Raw genomic sequence first — 18,273 nt, 5'->3', positions numbered from 1 at the left:
GGATGACATGATTTAAAGTGTGGTGGAAGGCAAGCCGATGAAGGTTTACGGTAAACCGTAGTACTGAAGTTGGATGTGTTACGTGTGACCAGAATGTCGAGAAACGGAAGAGAATTGCAAGTCTCAATTTCAAAAGTGAACTGAATAGCAGGATCAGTATAATTCATTGTTGAAAGAACTTTATTTAAATCATCTTTATTACCTTCAAACAGGGTAAAAGTATCGTCTACGTAGCGGAATTATGCCGGGAAGTTTAAAGTTTCAAACAATTTTGATTCATAATAATGCATGTAGATATCAGCCAAGATGGGACTGAGAAAGCTTCCTATGGCTAATCCCTCTGTTTGCTTGTAATATTTATTTTGGAAAACAAAATGTGTTTGTTTCAAACAGAGTTGAGTGAGATAAATTAGCTCATCAATTTCCATACAAGAGAAATGAAATTCGCGAAGTCTGGTTTCTAGACATCTTAATGCACCCTCCACTGGGACATTGGTGAATAATGATTTTACATCAAAAGAAACTATGAGTAAATTACTAGGAGAAATGTTTTTAACCTTTTTTACAAACTCTATTGAATATTTTATGGTGTAAATGTTATTGTCTAATAGAATGGAAAATCTAGAAACCAAATATTTAGCTAATGGATACGAGGCAGTACCTAAATTTGATACAATAGGGCGGAAAGGAATACCACTTTTATGAATTTTGGGAAGAGCATATAATCTGGCACAATTCGCAACAGATGGGATAAGCGAATGTTTTAAGTTGCTTGAAATGATTTACGAAGATTTGATCGCAGTTTTTATTTTTGACAAGTCGGAAGGTGAAGGATCTTTAGGGATCGGATTATATGGTCCTTCGTTTAAGAGTTTAGTGACACCATCGATGTAAGTGTTCTTATCCATGACGACTATTTGGCCACCTTTGTCAGCCTTTGAAATGATAATATCAGGGTTAGAATGAATTTCGCGCATTGTAGCTCTTTCTCTCGCAGTTAGATTTGGTTTCAAAGGTTTATTATAGAATTTCACATTATGAGCGATAATATGCCTAATCATTTCTTTCTGTGAATCTGAAACTTTACTGAACTTGAAAGCTTTTTCGATAGGAGCCAAAATCTTTGGAATCGATTGTTTACAGGTTTGTGAGAAGTTAAAATTATATTTTAGAATTCTCTCTTGTTCTTCTGAAAGACTAACATTAGAAATATTAACTATTGGCTTGATGTTTACAATGGGAAGATTTTTAAACTACTTGAACTGGAAGACTGTAAAAGGAGTTTTTCGAATTTAACTGCAAGGGTGTTTTTATGACGGTTAACTGCATTCTCCGTTCTAGACCAAGACTTTTGTTCAGGGGCAGTGAATTTTGGATATGATTTAGCAAGTTCCAGATGAAGCTTATAGATCTCGTGTTCAATTTTGGACAACTGTTGACGTGTATCCCTTATGACGGACCGAAGTAAGGCAAGCTTGCAATTTAACAGAATTCTTGAAACGCGACTCGAAGGTTTTTGATTAGATTTGATTTGAATAAAATTGGGGATCAATTTTTTACATTTACATTTAAGTAAAAAGTCAAGATGATTTAGGAAATTTTGCCGTTTCAGGCGTAATTTAGTGAAACGATTAACGGATGAAGGCATGATAAACAATGCAGAAAATCAAACTAAATTAACTAAGCAATAATAAAGCACACACAAAACAGCAGAAAAATCCCTCACTGAAATGAATAGAAAACAAAACGTTTGTAAGAAAAATGCATGAAATCATACAAGCAAAGCACAATATCCAAATATACGAAACATAAACATAAGATGAAAATTGCAAAAAAGTACTTACCGAAACTCATGCAATCACAAAATGGCGGCCACACCACGTGCAAAAAAGAAAGCAAAAAGTTAGCCTGTTTGGGGCTTCTATAATTAAGACACAATAACACGCCGAATAAATACTAATTCAGAGGTCAAACAACAAAAATCCGCGTTATACTTACAAAATTTTCACAGGACTAGTTTCGATGGTTTTACTGAACCACCATCCTCAGCGGCAAAACCGCAAATGACCGCATATGTTAGAAAAAAAGAAACACAGAAGTCTTCTGTTGCGCAACATTGTTGGTCCGAAAATCACACTTTCAATTTTTCTGCTGCCAAAATTATTCAAAAAACATCTTCCATTGGAGAACTGGATTTTCTAGAGACATTTCACATTCATAAAAATCTTTCTGTTCTAGTTAACGATCCTAATTCCAATCCAAATTTGCCTTCGGCCTTTAAACAAATTATGTTTTAGTTCTGGTTTCACCAACAGATGGCGCCACTTGCTTATTCTTATCCAGGCTTTCTTATCTTATCTAATCATTTTTTCCTATCTTGTTCATTTGCGGTTTTGCAGCTGAGGATGGTGGTTCGGTAAAACCATCGAAACTCGTCCTGTGAAAATTTTGTAAATATAACGCTGATTTTTGTTGTTTGACTTCTGAATTAGTATTTATTCGGCGTGTTATTGTGTCTTAATTATATAAACCCTGCTGGTCCGCAGTCAGTTAGAGTGTGTGCCTCGTCTAGCGAGCTGATAGTCAGTCATTGAGCGAGTGTCTCGAAGTCTAGCGCCGAGTTGGTCATCGAGTGCATCGAGAGAGTCTTTTAGTGCATCGTTGAGTTTTGTCATAGACTGTGCTGAGTCGAGAGCTATTCTCTTGTGTATCGTCGAGTGCATCGCGTGGAGTGTCTCGAGAGTACGTGGAGTTCCGAGAACGACCAAACAGAGTTGGAAGCTGTACTCTGGTGCTTTGCAGTGAAGCTGTCTCCACCGTTATTGCCTGACAGTGTGAAGGCTGTGTCGCTGAACGTGTTGCGCGTTTATAACAGTTCGACGACTGTGAAACGGGATTTTGTATTTGTTCTGATTAATATTGGTAAATAAAGTGTGTTTCGATACTTTATCAAGAGTCTTCGTTATTCACTCCAAATCTACGAACCCCGTACGAACGTTGAAGAAAATAACGTCACAACTGGTGACAGAGAAAAGAAAAACGCAACAACTGGTGCCAGAATTGGAATTTGCGAGTGAATGCCAGTGACCCGCCTGAAGAAAAAAAAAACATGGCGGAGGAAACGAAGACTTTGATGGACTTCTTAGCCGAGATAAGGGCTGAGATAAAAGCCGGATATCAAGAGGTGAAAGCTGAAATGAAATACGGATATAAAGAGATCAAAGCTGAGTTGAAAGCAGGACTGAAGGAGATGAAAGCTACACTAGAAGAAAAGAACGCCCTACGAGATGAATTAAATGTCGGCCAAGAAAAGGGGCGAGAGCAACTCCGACAGGTGAAAGGGGAGCTTACAGAAGAAACTAGAGCCATAAAAGATGATGTGGAAATAAGAGAAGTGGCTTCTGAAGAATCAAAGGATGAAGGAATGAAGAAAGTAGCTAATGAACTGTCTGAGGAAGATCAAAAAATGAAAGATGAAACAACTAACGGGATTAAAGATAAAGAACGAAAACATAAAGAAATAAAAGACGGGAAAGTAAATTTTGATTTTCAAGTGTCTGAAGTGGAAGAAAGTGAAAATGCGATTGTTAAGTTAGTCTAAACTGATAGTGAAGTTATGAAGTCGCAGTTCGCGAATATTGAACCATCTGAAAATGCATGTAATGCAGAGATGACAGAAGTTGATGTGCAGCTTCAGCAGTGTGCTCCAGTATTGCAAGAAAATCCACCCACTTTGCAAACTATGTGCGCGTCTCATAGTGAAGGTTTTGCAGACAAGGACTTGATTTTGATTTTAGACCAGGATACTTGCGTTTGTAAAGTATCGGGTTCTGTTCATGACTCTGATGCAGAATTTGGAGCTGGTTCTCAGGAAACGGAGGAAAATGTGTATGTACCAGCTGTTGAAAATACCGAGGTGAACTGTACACATGATGCGAAGAAACTTCAGAGTGGTGAACAAATTGTTTCAGATTTTTCTGTGGATGAAAAGTGTCAAAGGACTGAATCTTCATACTGTGATATGCAAAAGAGAAATGCATCTGAGAACTGCAGTGGAAAAGTATTTGACCCGGGTATATTTTACACAGACTGCAACTGCAATTCATTCTGAACTTTAATGTATATAATTTAAAATTGTTATGTATCTAATTTGTGTATATAACTTGTATATAGTGTAAATATTTGCTTTAGTTATGTTATTTGTTTGTTTTATAAAATTTTGTTTATATTGAATTTGGCTTCTGCCCAAGGGTTGTACTGCCTGGGACGTGCAGTCCTTGGGAGGGGGCAGTATTACGAAATGTACAGGCGCGATAAGATGACTTTCCCGCAAAGCAGTTTTAGGGTTTCCATAAAATGGTAAGGAAGACAGGGCTGCCACATTTGGCGAGAAATCGCCCATTTGGTGACAGAATTGGCGCTATGCCATGGACAGTTGGAGAACCTTCTGGAACGAATTCTTACCGGTTTAGCCCAGAATGTTCTCGAACACAAGCCGGAAACTATATAAACCTTGCTGGTTCGCAGTCAGTTGGAGTGTGTGCCTCGTCTAGCGAGCTGATAGTCAGTCATTGAGCGAGTGTCTCGAAGTCTAGCGCCGAGTTGGTCGTCGAGTGCATCGAGAGAGTCTTTTAGTGCATCGTCGAGTTTTGTCATACACTGTGCTGAGTCGAGAGCTATTCTCTTGTGTATCGTCGAGTACATCGCGTGGAGAATCTCGAGAGTACGTGGAGTTCCGAGAACGATCAAATAGAGTCGGAAGCTGTACTCTGGTGCTTTGCAGTGAAGCTGTCTCCACCGTTATTGCCTGACTGTGTGAAGGCTGTGTCGCTGAACGTGTTGCGTGTTTATAAGAGGTCGAAGACTGTAAAACGTTATTTTGGATCTGTTCTGATTAATATTGGTAAATAAGGTGTGTTTCGATACTTTATCAAGTGTCGTCGTTATTCACTTCAAATCTAAGAACCCCGTACGAACGTTAAAGAAGAAAATAATTTAACAACTGGTGACAGAGAAAAGAAAAACGCAACAATACGTTTGAATCTTGGTGCTTTTCCACGAACATTGAAGAACGCTCTCGTTATTGTGATACCCAAGAAACAAACTTTCAATGTTCCACATGTGAATAATCTTAGGTCTTCTTTCTTCTTTAGGTAAATATTTTGAAAAACGAATTACTGACAGATTTGCTTGGCATCTACATAAACAAGATATTCTTAGTGCTGACCAATATGGTTTCATTCCTGAAAAATGTACTGAGAATGCACTTCTGCGTCTTAGCAACATTGTATAGAGAGGCAAGACGAGAGGTTTGTACACTATTTTAATTTTTCTTGATATTGAAGGAGCTTTCGATAATGCATGGTGACCTGCTATTCTTAATTTACTAAAAAAATGAAAATACCTCATAATGTGTTTAATGTTGTTTCTGATTTGCTGTAAGACAGGACGGTCGAGCTTTTTCTGCGTGGCATCTCAAGTGTGCGTCGACCTCAGAGAGGATGTCCACAAGGCTCTGTTTCTGGTTCGAAGCTTTGGATTTTTATTATGAATGATCTCTTCAGTTGTGAAGTCATTGCCTTTGCAGATGATTTGTTGATTTGTGTTCAAGAAAAAGAAATACATAAAGCTTTTCATCTCGCTCAAGATGTTTTAGATTTCATTTATTAGTGGTCAATAAATTTTAAGTTAAACTTTAAACATGTAAAATCCAAGACCATGTTTACTGATAGAAAAAATACTACTTACGAAGGATATCAATTGCTTTTAAATGATAATTCCCTTAAAAGAGTGAATGAAATTAAATATTTAGGTGTTTTGTTGGACAGTAAATTAAACTGGAAAAAGCATATTTCCTACATTTCTAATAAATATGAGAGACTTCAGCGTGGGTTGAATCGAATTGCATGTCCTAGTTTTGGTGTTAAATCGAATTGCTAGCGCAATTATTTCTAAACAAGTCATTGTATCTTTTATTTCATATGGATGTAGAGCTTGGGATTGTCTCTAAAAAGAAAATTAAATCTAATCGCCTGCTTCGAGTTCAAAAACGAATTTTACTGTGCGTTACCAAACTATTAGTTACAATGCTGTTTTCTCTCTTGCCGGATTTCCACCGCTGGATTTGTTTATTCTGACCTATATAGATTACAACAATAGTCTTGAAAACTGCTACAGTTCTCATTTTGATCGTTTATTGCCCTTGTCTATTCTTCCACATTCTTCTGTAAGACAACCAGTACAGATTCTGGATAGTACGGAAACTGATGTAAATTCATTCTCACTTGTGTTCTATACGGATGGTAGTAGGCTTGATGATAAAGTTGTTTTTGCTTATGTTATTTTTGTAGATGATGTTGAAATTAAGTAAGTACCGCCAATTTCGTATTTAAAATGAATATACTGTATATATTTATGAGCTTCTGTTTATTAATTTTGCAATTAAGTGGATAATTAGCCAGGATAGACGTGGTTCCAGCTACTTAATCTGTACGGATTCACTCTCTTCCCTGGAGTCCCTTAAAAATACCTCTTCATGTAATGGTATTATTGTTAATATACAGCAGTCACTCGGAGATCTGGTATTTCAGTGTTATTTATTTTTTTTCGTGGTCACTCGGGTAATTATGGAAACGAGAGAGCTGATTGGCTTGCTAGGAATGCAACTAAAATGATATTAATATTTATGTAAATATTTCAAAATCTTATTTAACTGGAGAGACGCTCGTGTAAGACACTCCCGGCCTCCGCGATAAGCGCGCGTTTTCGCTACCCGGCTCGAAGGGGTTAAAAAAAACATTCAAAGCTAAAATGATTGAGCAGTGGAACTGTGATTATATCTCTTCTGATAAGGGATCTGTTACAAAAACATTCTTCCCAACTATTTTTGAAAGACTGAAAAGTAAGGATTTGTTGCTCAATATCGTAGTTACGCAACCTTTGTCTGGACATGGTTAAGTTTAGAGTTTGTTTTGAACGGTTTAAGCTGGAATCTTCCAATTTGTGCTATTGCAATCTTAGCATTCAGCAAAGTGTTCTTGACTGCCCATTGCTTGATAAAGCAAGAAATCTATTGAAATGCAGATTAAAATTAATTGGAATTCATTAGCCGCCGAAATTTTATGATTTTGTATCTTCAATTTCGGCCCACTGAGCTTTCAACGATTTTGTTGACTTTTATTTTAAACATTGTAAATGATTTCTTTATATATTTTTATACTTTTATGTTTACTTTCTTTTGGTGCTTTTTTTCTTTGTGTATGATTTCATTGTATTATTGAAAATTGATGTTATTACTTACAATTTGGTCTTTTTACTTCCTTGTACGAAGTAAAAAGGAAGTATTGTAATCGCGAAAAGTTTCAGGCAGCATATTTCAACGAAAATATCCATTTTGACCGCTATCGAATGCAATTTAACGATGTTTTTGCCTGATATCTGTACGAAGGACAGAATAAAAGACTTCTTTCCTCCAAAAAAATTATAAAACTGCTTTTAAATTAATTCTGAAGAGCATTTTTCGTGGCGTCTGTACGAACGTATGTACGTACGTACGTACGTATCTTGCATAACTTAAAAGCGAGTAGCCTTAGAACTTTGAAATTTTGTATATAGGACTGCTATAACATGCAGATGTGCACCTCGTATTTTGGTTGCAATCGGCCGCACCAAACGTATTTAAATATATTTATATATATATCTACTCTGTTACCCGGCTCAGTGATCTCAGTTTCTTTACTCTTATATGTTTGTAAATTGTAAATTTTTTTGCTTTAAAAATGATTGCATTATGTTGTTTTTATCTTCCGGTTAAGGGCTTTATGCCTTTAGTAAATCTGTATGCAATATTTTTAGAATTATCAACAATTTTAAAGTTGTTTAAGTGTCGCTAAGCCTTTTTTTATGGCGGTCATTGATTGTTTGCATTTGAAACAGCAGACTAGTGGATTTTTTGCCAATGTAGAGAAACTTAGCTTCGCAATAACAAAGATAACGCCTTCATTTATTATTGCCAATTAAATCATGCTTAATCCTTTCTGGAATTTTTTCGAGGAAATAAGTGTTTAAGATTTACTTCGTAATTTTTAATATAGATATTTTGAGTTTTTATGTATTTTTGCCTTCTCGCGAAGTGAGAACTGAATTAATTGAATGAGAAATACTCAATCGTCTGTGAAAAACTGTTTCTTTTTTGTTTTGTTTGCTTAACTTCTTTTATACATCATTCTAGCTTTATTATAGTATTTGAATAGAACATGTGGCTACGATTAGATAATTCTATTCTTTAAATGGTATAAATTTTGTGCAAAGTGAATTTTAAAGAATGCATTTATTCTATTGTGGTTTATGCGCTGTTGGCGAAGTAGATTTAATTCAATCCAATAAGTTTATATGAAATGCAAGAAAAAATGCGTATAATTTAATATTCTGTACAAGGAAGTCTTGTGGTGTACACATCAGATTTGTTTACTTACGATTTGTAAGTCTCGTGTGATACTTTGTGATGCAAGAGAATTCCTTTTTCTTTAAAAAAAAAAAAAAAAAAAAAAAAAAAAAAAAAAAAAAAATGAGATTACTTAATGAAACCTGTAATTAGGATTTAAAGTTATTATTTAAATGAGAAGAAAATTTCAGTTTAAATTAGAGAAAACTCCAAAAGGAGGATTCAAATGTTATTATGCTGAATAAAATACCAACAAATGTCAAAATCGTTATTTTATTCAGTATAATAATACTTTAAGTTTTGTTGCTATCTCTGCATTAAATTTAATATTTTGAATTAAAATATGCAGTTTACATGCTTGAGATAATAACATGCCACTGATTTCAAAATATTATATGCGCAAAGCAAATTTAATTAAATAATAATCTTAATGTATAAATTAGTTACTATTTAAAGGTAATTCATTCCGATTCATGTTTAAAATCAGGAAATAGAGGAATAATATGTCGAACAGCAACGCTTCAAACATTTGAGTGAAAGGAAACCTATAACGAGAGATGAATTGGCTAGATGATAGAATGCTGGTTTTCGGTCGAAGACAAGCCGGCTTTGAGAGAGTTTGCATCGTAGAATCATATGTAGACTTTATAATAATTATTCAGAGGAATCAGATTGTTTTCAAAAGCTACGAATTTGGACATTAGATAATTACTAACACAACCGAGGACTCATTTCAATGTCAAACTGCATGGCATAATACAGGGGTGGCCAAAGTGCGGCTCGCGAACCTGATACGGCTCTCGCAGACAATTTGTGCGGCTCATGCATACAAAATATATGTATGAAATATGGTAAACAAAAACTATTCAGTGTCCAAAAGGAAGTAATTAATTAGTTTAGCCTCTTTTTACAAAGTTATCAGGGATTTCTTTCTATTTAAAACCTCCTCCACTACTTGTTTAATGATGTAAATATGAACTTGTGGCTTTTAGAAAATCTAGATGCGGCTCTCGAACATTCCTGATTTCAAACGTGCGGCTCTTACTGACATGAAGTTTGGCCAATCTTGGCATAATATATCCCTGATGAGGTTTTGGCTCTTTTACTTGCATAAGAACAGTAGAATTTCGACAGACAGTGATCTTACCAGTCCACTACTGGTGGTTCGACATGATTTGGGTTCGATCTAAGGCGAGAGGGCTGGTTGCATGATTTTTCTAATGTATAACGAAAATACAAGCCAGTTTATGTTGTATTCCGTGCATTCCTATGTGATCGTGAATTGTTGTCCATAAAAATGAAATCAAGGCCAACAGCTCCTCTGAAAAATCGCACGTAGGGCTTTGGGATCCTCTCATCTACCCTGTACCTCTGAGAATTCACGGAACGCATGGAGTGTCAAACGCATGGAGCGGTTTACGGGTATTTTGCATAATTTCTACTCAGACCATCTATCTTCCACCATCATAATGGTTGTTTTCCATGATGTTGCTTGGTTGGTATCGGGTCTAAGATTCTCTCCATATCAATAACCACCGAGCATCATATTGTAGACTGAATATGGACTCATTCATGAAGAGAAAATTAGACCATTATTGAAGATGTGTCCAGTTATTGAAGATGTGTCCAGTGTTGGTGTTGTATGCACTATCGTAAACCCTCTCCTTTATAGAAGGGAGTGAGTGGGATGTAAATAGCGGGCTTTCTGGCCTACAGTACTATCTCATTGAGCCTTCTGGCAACTGTCTTCCTTGAAAGAGATGTTTCTGTGGCAGTAGTGAGGTCACAAGCCAGCTGTATGGCTGTAGACGTCCTCTGGCGGTTGGCTGAAAATACCAAAATACGGATCGTCATTGGTAATTAAGGCTCTCGGGGGCCCTTTGGACACAATCCCGCGATTTTAAACTGATTCCATAAATTAGATGTGACACCTGGTGTTATATTCAGTCTATTGCAACCTGGATTTGGAATTACCATGCCTCAAACCTACCAACGGTTCTCCATCTCATACATTTGTCTAAGAGATGAGGTGTACTCATTTCACCTAAAAAACAGCAAAAAGTAGCAATATTATTCAAGAAAGTTAATAAAAATCATTACTGTGTTCCAGAGCAGAATGAGCTGAGAAGCTGGAAGCGGACGTTTATACCTCCTGCTCCGCGTAGCGACGGCCACAGGAACACATAAACTCATCTTAGCGCCACTAGTGCCACAGTGATATTATATGTCAACCAATTGTCTAGATTTTGCCTGTTATTTTAGAGGAATGTGAGACAATGTTTTCCGTCTTTTAATATTTTTCGAACAGTTTATTTTAGAGTCATTAGGTTTTTTTTTTTTTTTTTTTTTTTTTTTTTGAAGCAGAAGATGTGGAAAATGTACAGTACCCTCGCTAGGAATCGAACCCTGGACCTCTCAAATACGCGTCGAGCATGCTACCATGAAGGTATGAAGAAAGGAGGGAGAAAATACCTCATAATTTTATTTTATTTTTAAGTCTATAGAATGCGAGATGTAATATGGAAAGACAATCCCATGGGCACAGTTAACTTTTTACATTCTCTGCACCGAAAATTCTGACAGCCTTTATTCATACAATACATAAAGCATATTTCTAATGTCTTGTATTACATTTCTCGGTACAGAACTAGTTAACATATTGCTTAACAATGAGTTTGCCGCATTTTAAAAATCCCTATGGATACAATTAACATTTTATATTCCCAGTACCGAAAATTCTAATAACTCTTACTCGTGTAATAAATAAAAACATATCTAATCCCTTATATTACATTTCATGGTACAGAATTGCAGTTAACGTGTTGCTTAGCAATGAGTTTATTCTATTTAAAAAATATTTATTGTTAATGTTATTCCTTTTTGTTTTCTAGCCTCATTATTGATCTCCGAGCATTTTATATTTGCCAGAAACTCGCTTACTTAATTAATATTGTAAGCATAAACAACATTTTGATGACGATTTATTCACGGATTATGTGACTGATAGACTAGATTAGGATTATTCACGGATTATGTGACTGATAGACTAGGATAGATCTTAAGCCTTTTAAAAAAGCGCATTATTTATATCTTACCCTTAATATTTAAATGGAGTCTACACATTCGATCTATAAATCTATACTTTTCGATGGAAATATTTTAAACAGCAGCACGCAACTTATAAAGGGATTTGCTCCATATTGCACATTCTTGGGCGTGAAGTGAATTTTTATAAATAAATCAATGTTACTTTCTTTCAAACACTGAGATGGAAAAAAGTTGTTCTTCAGCTATACCACAAAAGAAATTATTGCTCATTTTATTAAACATTTCAAGAATTTTTTAAACTTTAAAGGGATCCTCCAAAAAACCTTTGATAAATAAACTGAGTACTAATTTAGAAGTCAAACAACAAAAATCAGCATTATATTTTCAAATTGTGTTGTTTGACTTCTAAATTAATATTTGTTCGGCGTGTTATTGTATCTTAAGTAAACTGAGATTTACTTTTTTTAATGTAACATGACTTAAATTTTCTAACCACAGTAGGTTTTTCTTGCCATTTGCATATAACGTAAACTTAAAATTCTCTCGAATAAAAGAAATATATTTCCTTAAGATGAAATTTTTCTTTTCAGTAATCGCTAATTAATGAAATATAAGTGTATAATAATAAATAAATGAAAAACAGATAAGAAATACTCAGAAGCGTCGGAAAATGTATTAACAGTTCTGTAAACACTGTGACTTGAAACTACACAAGATACTCTTCTGTTAAAACACACTGCCATATATTTATGTGCGTGTATATATATGAAATGTAATTTCTCATACATTATTTGTTTTGTGCAGCCGGGGCAACAGGAATGAGACAAATTTTGGAATATAAAGTGGTAGGTTTATTTTAGCATCCATCTCACAAGCGTTCTTATCGTACCTTGAGCAGAAGCCCTACTTATACATATGTGTGCGTCACGAGGGTCATCCAATCAGCGATATTAATTGAAATTACGAGGTGACGCTATCTTCTCATCAGGAGTGTTCTTAAGGACTTTATGTAATATGACAGATTTATGAGTTTGGCGATTTGGCGGGCGCCAACAGGTTAATATATTTTATACTAAAGAAAGGATTTCGCCAAAAATTTAGGAACAGGGATGCAATTTAGGTAGAGAATCGCCAACACATTATTAAGCAATATTATTAGAATTTAATTTAATCAATTGATTTAAAAATATCATTACAGATATATTCATACCTATCTATCTATATATACAAATAAATAGATAGATAAATAGATATAGATATATAAAATACATAACTCAAAATCATTAACTTGGAACGTCTGGCTTCTTCGCGAGCATTAAACTAAAGAGATGTTAAGACTATGTAAAGGATTATCCTTAATTCTGAAGTACCAAAAAGGCCAGAGAAAGGGTATAAAGAAGCCTAATGGCTAGAACCGCTGAACACTACAGAAATCTAATTGCTAATAAATTCAAAGAGAAAACGTGGCCTTCAGGCAGGCAGAACACACACTCTCTATCTCTAAATTCCCCTCCCAAAACCTCCCATAACAATTACCTTTTCTCTACCTCGCGTGCTACCTCATTTGCATTGTAAGCACGAGTAAGAGGAAAATTGCTTCAAAAATAAAAATAACTGTTAAATAACTTCAATAAATCCCCGCAAACTAATTCGCTAATAGTCAATTTATTCCCCATTTTATTATGACTATATCCCGTTGTCCTAAATTGATTATAACAACTTTCTATAACAATAAAGGAACCAAATCTATAATAATAAAGGAATCAAGTTTTTAAATACCACTATTATAATTGCGAAACCATTTTTCCCTGCTTCGCCTTGTTGCTAGCCATGCAGAGTCTGCTTTCCGCTTCGTCCTTTTTCTAACAAGCAAGCTGTGCGAAATTGTGGGGTGCATCTCGAAGCCCATAAACGATGCTGTGTGAATCCGTTTACGCGTGTCAGGTTTTGCTCTATTACGAAAACAAAATATGCTCAAATCAGCTGAAAGTTTTCTTCTCCGTTCTCTTATTTTAAATATTCATGCATATGGTTTTCTACTCTCAAGATATTTGTATAGAATTACAACAGATTTTAGATGGCGAGGAATATTTCATGAAAAGAGACTTGCAATTAACAGAAAACGATAAAATATTTCTACAAAAATAAATATAAAAGAAAAAAAAAACAGAGCTCTTATTTTTTACCCAGGCACTTAATAGAATAGAGGATATTTTACATGTGGAAAGTTTTTACAAACACATAAAATGTTTACACATTTTTGAACGATTTCGATAAAGAAGGCAAAAAAATCAAATGTTTTGGAATGAAAATTTCTGGCAACAGTTTATTATTTGAAATAAGAATATCGCCTGCTACTTTTAAATATATTCTTCTCTCAAAATATCACATATAAACAAGGTACAGATTAAAATATATGCTTTTGCACTTTCCGAAGAGAAACATTTCTATTCGCTAATTCTAAAACGTTGTGAAATATAACAAAAAGAAAAGGTCTATTTATTATTGAAAACTAATAGAAAAAAATGTACAAACGTGGTTCCGTCAATGCAAAGGAACTTTTAATAAGGGGTTTGTGATTGTCACAGGATTCTCTTATGATGAGAAATTAAATATAAGAAGAGTGGGAAAAGGTTAAAAGCAACTTAACTTGCCGTGAACAGAAAGTTTTTATGTCCTATATTTCAGAAGAAATATCCCAATGACTTCCAAAGAATAAAATTTCATAAAGACAAAGCAACAGGTCGTATTACGAAATGTACCATTGCATTCCTTGAAAAAATAAAGACTGTTACAGGTATTCCATATGTAGCGTTTAGCTATACACTTTTAACATAGGTAATTGCTTTTTGAAACAGGAATCATCTCGCTAAGCTCTACCTTAAATTACACTTAAGAAATTTCAGTATTTGTATTCTCTATCACATAAATGAGATTTCTGTAAACTTTTTAAATGGGGGAATTATTCACACGAAAGTCCTCCCCCCACTAAAAAAAAAAAAAAAAAAAAAAAAAAGATAGCATGAAAACAAAAAATCCTAAAAACTTATTTGTCACTAGACAAGATTACAATGAAATTTGCATTTCTAAAACAGTATTTATTTTACACTTGCTGATCTTAATTGCATTTAGCAACTAAAAATGTCAAAAATTATCTTATCTAAAAGGGACGTATTGAAGGAAAAAATGAATATTCATAGAAACTTTTAGGGCTTCTTTAGTAAAAGTCAAAGAAAAACGCATTCCACGAGGTACGCACCACTGGCCTGTGCTTAAATTTCAATTCGTATTTCATGCAAGCTTACATTCACGAACGAAGAGCACAATTCACACCCCTCGCATTCAAAATACCTTCAGTGCGGAGTTACTAATGTACAATATTACGCACTATAAACTTTTCTCTACAAGCTACATTGACAGACAACGCAAAAACATTCATAATTATCTAATAATATGCATAATTCTGTTGGCACAATAATAATAATAACTTTTACTTATATACCTTGTAATAATTATGGCAGTAAATGCATTAATCAATCTTTTTCAAATGATGAAGTTAAAAATCTTGTTTTATTCAAGTGCTTTGCAGCGCCTTATTTTGAAATCATCATTCGCGGCCTAAACGTTTATCGAAAAGAACGAAATTCATGCTCACCGGTATCTTCTCTGCTCCTTCATCCATGTGATAGCCATTCCCAGACAAGATGCATGAGTGACCCTATGAAACCAAAACCGCCACAGTTTGCGGAACGATCGGCCAGTGTGTGACTTTTCAATATCGGCCAAGGCTGTTGCTAAGAGACAATTGAATGGGTCGTTATGCTACACTGAAAGGGAATCGACCGCTTTCTCTGACCATGACGGTCAAGATCAGAGTTACAGGTCGTAATTGATACAGCTTCTTATCTTTTATTCTGAGGAGCCTTAAAACACTGACAAGAGAGTAATGACATTTCTGAAGACACTTTAACACTGTTGAGTTAAGATAATTGGTTGAACCACGGTCGTTAGACTTTTCTCTTATTAAAATTTTAAAGAACAATGATTAAAATCTTTGCTTATGGCGACGGATTTCTAAATTGTGTTAATGTTTTTGAATTGTCATGTGATGTAATAATGTATCTTACGTTTCAATTAGTAATTAATGTAAAACTAGAAAGAAAATTCTCCATTATTTAAACTTTTGAAGTCAAAGCAATTAACAAAACAGTGTCAGCTTTCCCTCGTAATCTAAACTTGCTAGATGCTCATTATCCCTGCTTCAAATGTCCGCATCGAAATCTGCTTTTGTACTAATGAAAATTTATTTCGAGATAACACCTCAGCTCTGGCTATCATTAAAGGAGTGTTACTACAGAAATAGTCATTGCGTGTAACTTCCCACAACGCCTGCAAGCATCTGAGCGGTAAAATAACTGAACAGTATAAGTTACGTTTGGGTTCAAATCCCAGCAAACGGACTGGGTCCATGGGAGTTTTTGTAGTTTTCCCATATGTCACACGAGTAACAACGAGTTTAACTTAAAACTCTCCCATGAAAGCCTCTCTATCCTTTCTTTGACGGGCGGTGGGACGCCAGGAGTCCCACCTTTTTTATCAGTTTTTATCTCCCAGATGAAAGCTGCAAAATTCCATTTAAAATACATACAGTTTTAGCCTTTTAGTTCTCTAAATGTATAACAGATGACAGCCCTAGTATTCATTAATGGAAATAATGTAAAATAAAAATTCTTTGCAGATCTAATTTTGAAGCAGTTTTTTTATTTATTTCTAATGTAATTTAAATCGTCTTAACAACACTTTTTGGTGCTAGAATGAATAATTTTATGTGAAAGTTTCCTTTTCCAATAAAATTACTATTTGAATTCATATATATTAATTCAGAATGGTTGAAATTAAAAGGTGGGACCATATACGTGCCACTGCACATGTAGGAATTGCAGCTACTAGATGGCAGCACGGTTAAAATAATTTAAAATTCAAGTATCAAGTTCATTTTATATGTTGATAATGCAAATTTATATTTTTTAATAAATTGCAATAATGTTAAAACTTGAAAAATATTTAGTCCTTTTTTCGAAAGAAATGAAAATATAACTCTGTAACATGAAATGCCATTGAATACTGAATGGATATATATGTGAGTGTGATTCACCATAGAAAAATATCCTAACAGAGAAAAGAGAGGTGAGATGTAAATAAACATGACGGCCTTCTAAATATCTTCTTTTTCAAACCTGTAGCAAATAAAGTGCTCTGGAAAGGGCAATTGCAACTCGTAACCCCCTCCGAGATGGCCGATGCTATTCGCACTACCGGTGCGATTAGCCGCTTAAGCTATTCGCACCAACATTAGCCACGCATGCGCATTGAGTTGTCAGATCCGTCAATAGAACCCAATCGAAAGGAACGGATTTTACGTACGTGAACTGTTCTAGTGAACCTTTTTTTTAAAAAAAAGGCGGGTTTCTACCATGGCGTAGTTTATCATTTTTTAAACGTTGGCGACTTTCAAAAGTTTACAAAGGAAAATGGGTTCCTTTTTTTTATAAAAAGAAGGAACACATTTCCTTTTATTAAACTATATATAAAAAAGGGCAGATTTTTATGTTCGCAATGTTTATTCTTTTCCTGAACGGTTTGAATAGTTCTAATGACTGATTTAGGGGGCGGGGACAAAATCTTGTTTACATTTTTTGTACTTCTTAGAATACATTTAACTTTAAAGATGTGTTTTGCGCAATCAAGACTTTAATTTATTCCTCTTTGAAAAATTTCGTCTGATAAAAGATAGTAAAAATTAGAGAGAGGATTTCTGTGTAGAAAATTTAGACATAAAATAAGTTAAATGCGATTATATCAACTATTAAATTAATTATTCTGTACGCATGCTTATTTTTTTATGGAAATACTTGGCATTTTCAGAACACAAAAAGTGCTTCAAAGAACTTTGAAATATTAGTACAAACACATTAATCAATTAAATTGAAATAAATAATGGGATGCAATTTAAAAGACAGAAATAATTTAATGTAAGAGATTTTGATTTAAAAATTTGCACATACAAATGATTTATCATATTTTGTATGGTTTTATTTCATAAATAACTTTGATTTTGAAATATGGCATTTGAATCTATAAACCTGTTAGGATACTGAAAACTGATGAATTATAAGAATATTATCATTTTCAGTAAGTTTTCTTATTGAATAATAAATTTTGATAGTCATATGCTATAAGAATAGGGTCTAAGTTTGCATAAAAATTCCTCTGTTAAATAAAAGAGTTTAAGTAATTTCTGTAGCCTTTTTGTCAATACACTAAAATTTTTTTAACTAATTACTCGTCTTCACTTGCAGTTAGAACCATCATTAAATCCCTATTTTATCTAATCATTTCCTGAACATTATCATGTATATAAATTGACCTCGTCTTTGTAACTGATAATTATTACTTGCAAATTAGTTTCTTGCTGGTGAACTGTTAACAATCCTTTCTATTGCTTAGTTAGGGTTAACAACTTTCGCTCTCACTACCGCCTGCCTTACGGAAATCGGCGTAAAACGCTGGTACCTGGGCTGATTGTGCGCATGCGCATATGTAGGTGGTGTGAATAGCCTGTTAGCTATTCGCACCGTCCGTGTGATTCGCCACTGCGCTCCGAGAACCATCCAAGAACTGAAAACAGCGTTGCTGAATGAGTGGGACCAGTTGCCACAGGCACTAATAAACTGCCTTTATTTCCAGTATGACATCACCCTGCGAGGCCTGTAGGGCTGTAA

At 34.6% G+C, this 18,273-nt stretch overlaps 1 protein-coding gene across 3 annotated transcripts in view; it reads right to left on the bottom strand.

Moving 5' to 3' along the window:
- LOC118199600 (uncharacterized) overlaps positions 1-15,282 on the bottom strand; it is a 38,750-nt gene extending 23,468 nt beyond the window's left edge. For 2 of the 3 annotated variants that reach the window (XM_085810672.1, XM_035371493.2), the window contains exon 1: positions 15,147-15,282. The gene's annotated coding sequence lies outside the window, so the exon portion shown is untranslated. The other variant, XM_035371494.2, reaches the window with a different exon arrangement.
- Between the last annotated feature and the right edge of the window lie 2,991 nt (positions 15,283-18,273).

This window comes from Stegodyphus dumicola, chromosome 2 (genome assembly GCF_044657685.1).
Source record: "Stegodyphus dumicola isolate Sdum_Otavi_A_Nest chromosome 2, ASM4465768v1".
NCBI classification, from domain to species: Eukaryota; Metazoa; Arthropoda; class Arachnida; order Araneae; family Eresidae; genus Stegodyphus; species Stegodyphus dumicola.
Note: the sequence above shows the minus strand (reverse complement) of the source record. Positions and strands in the feature narration are given on the sequence as shown.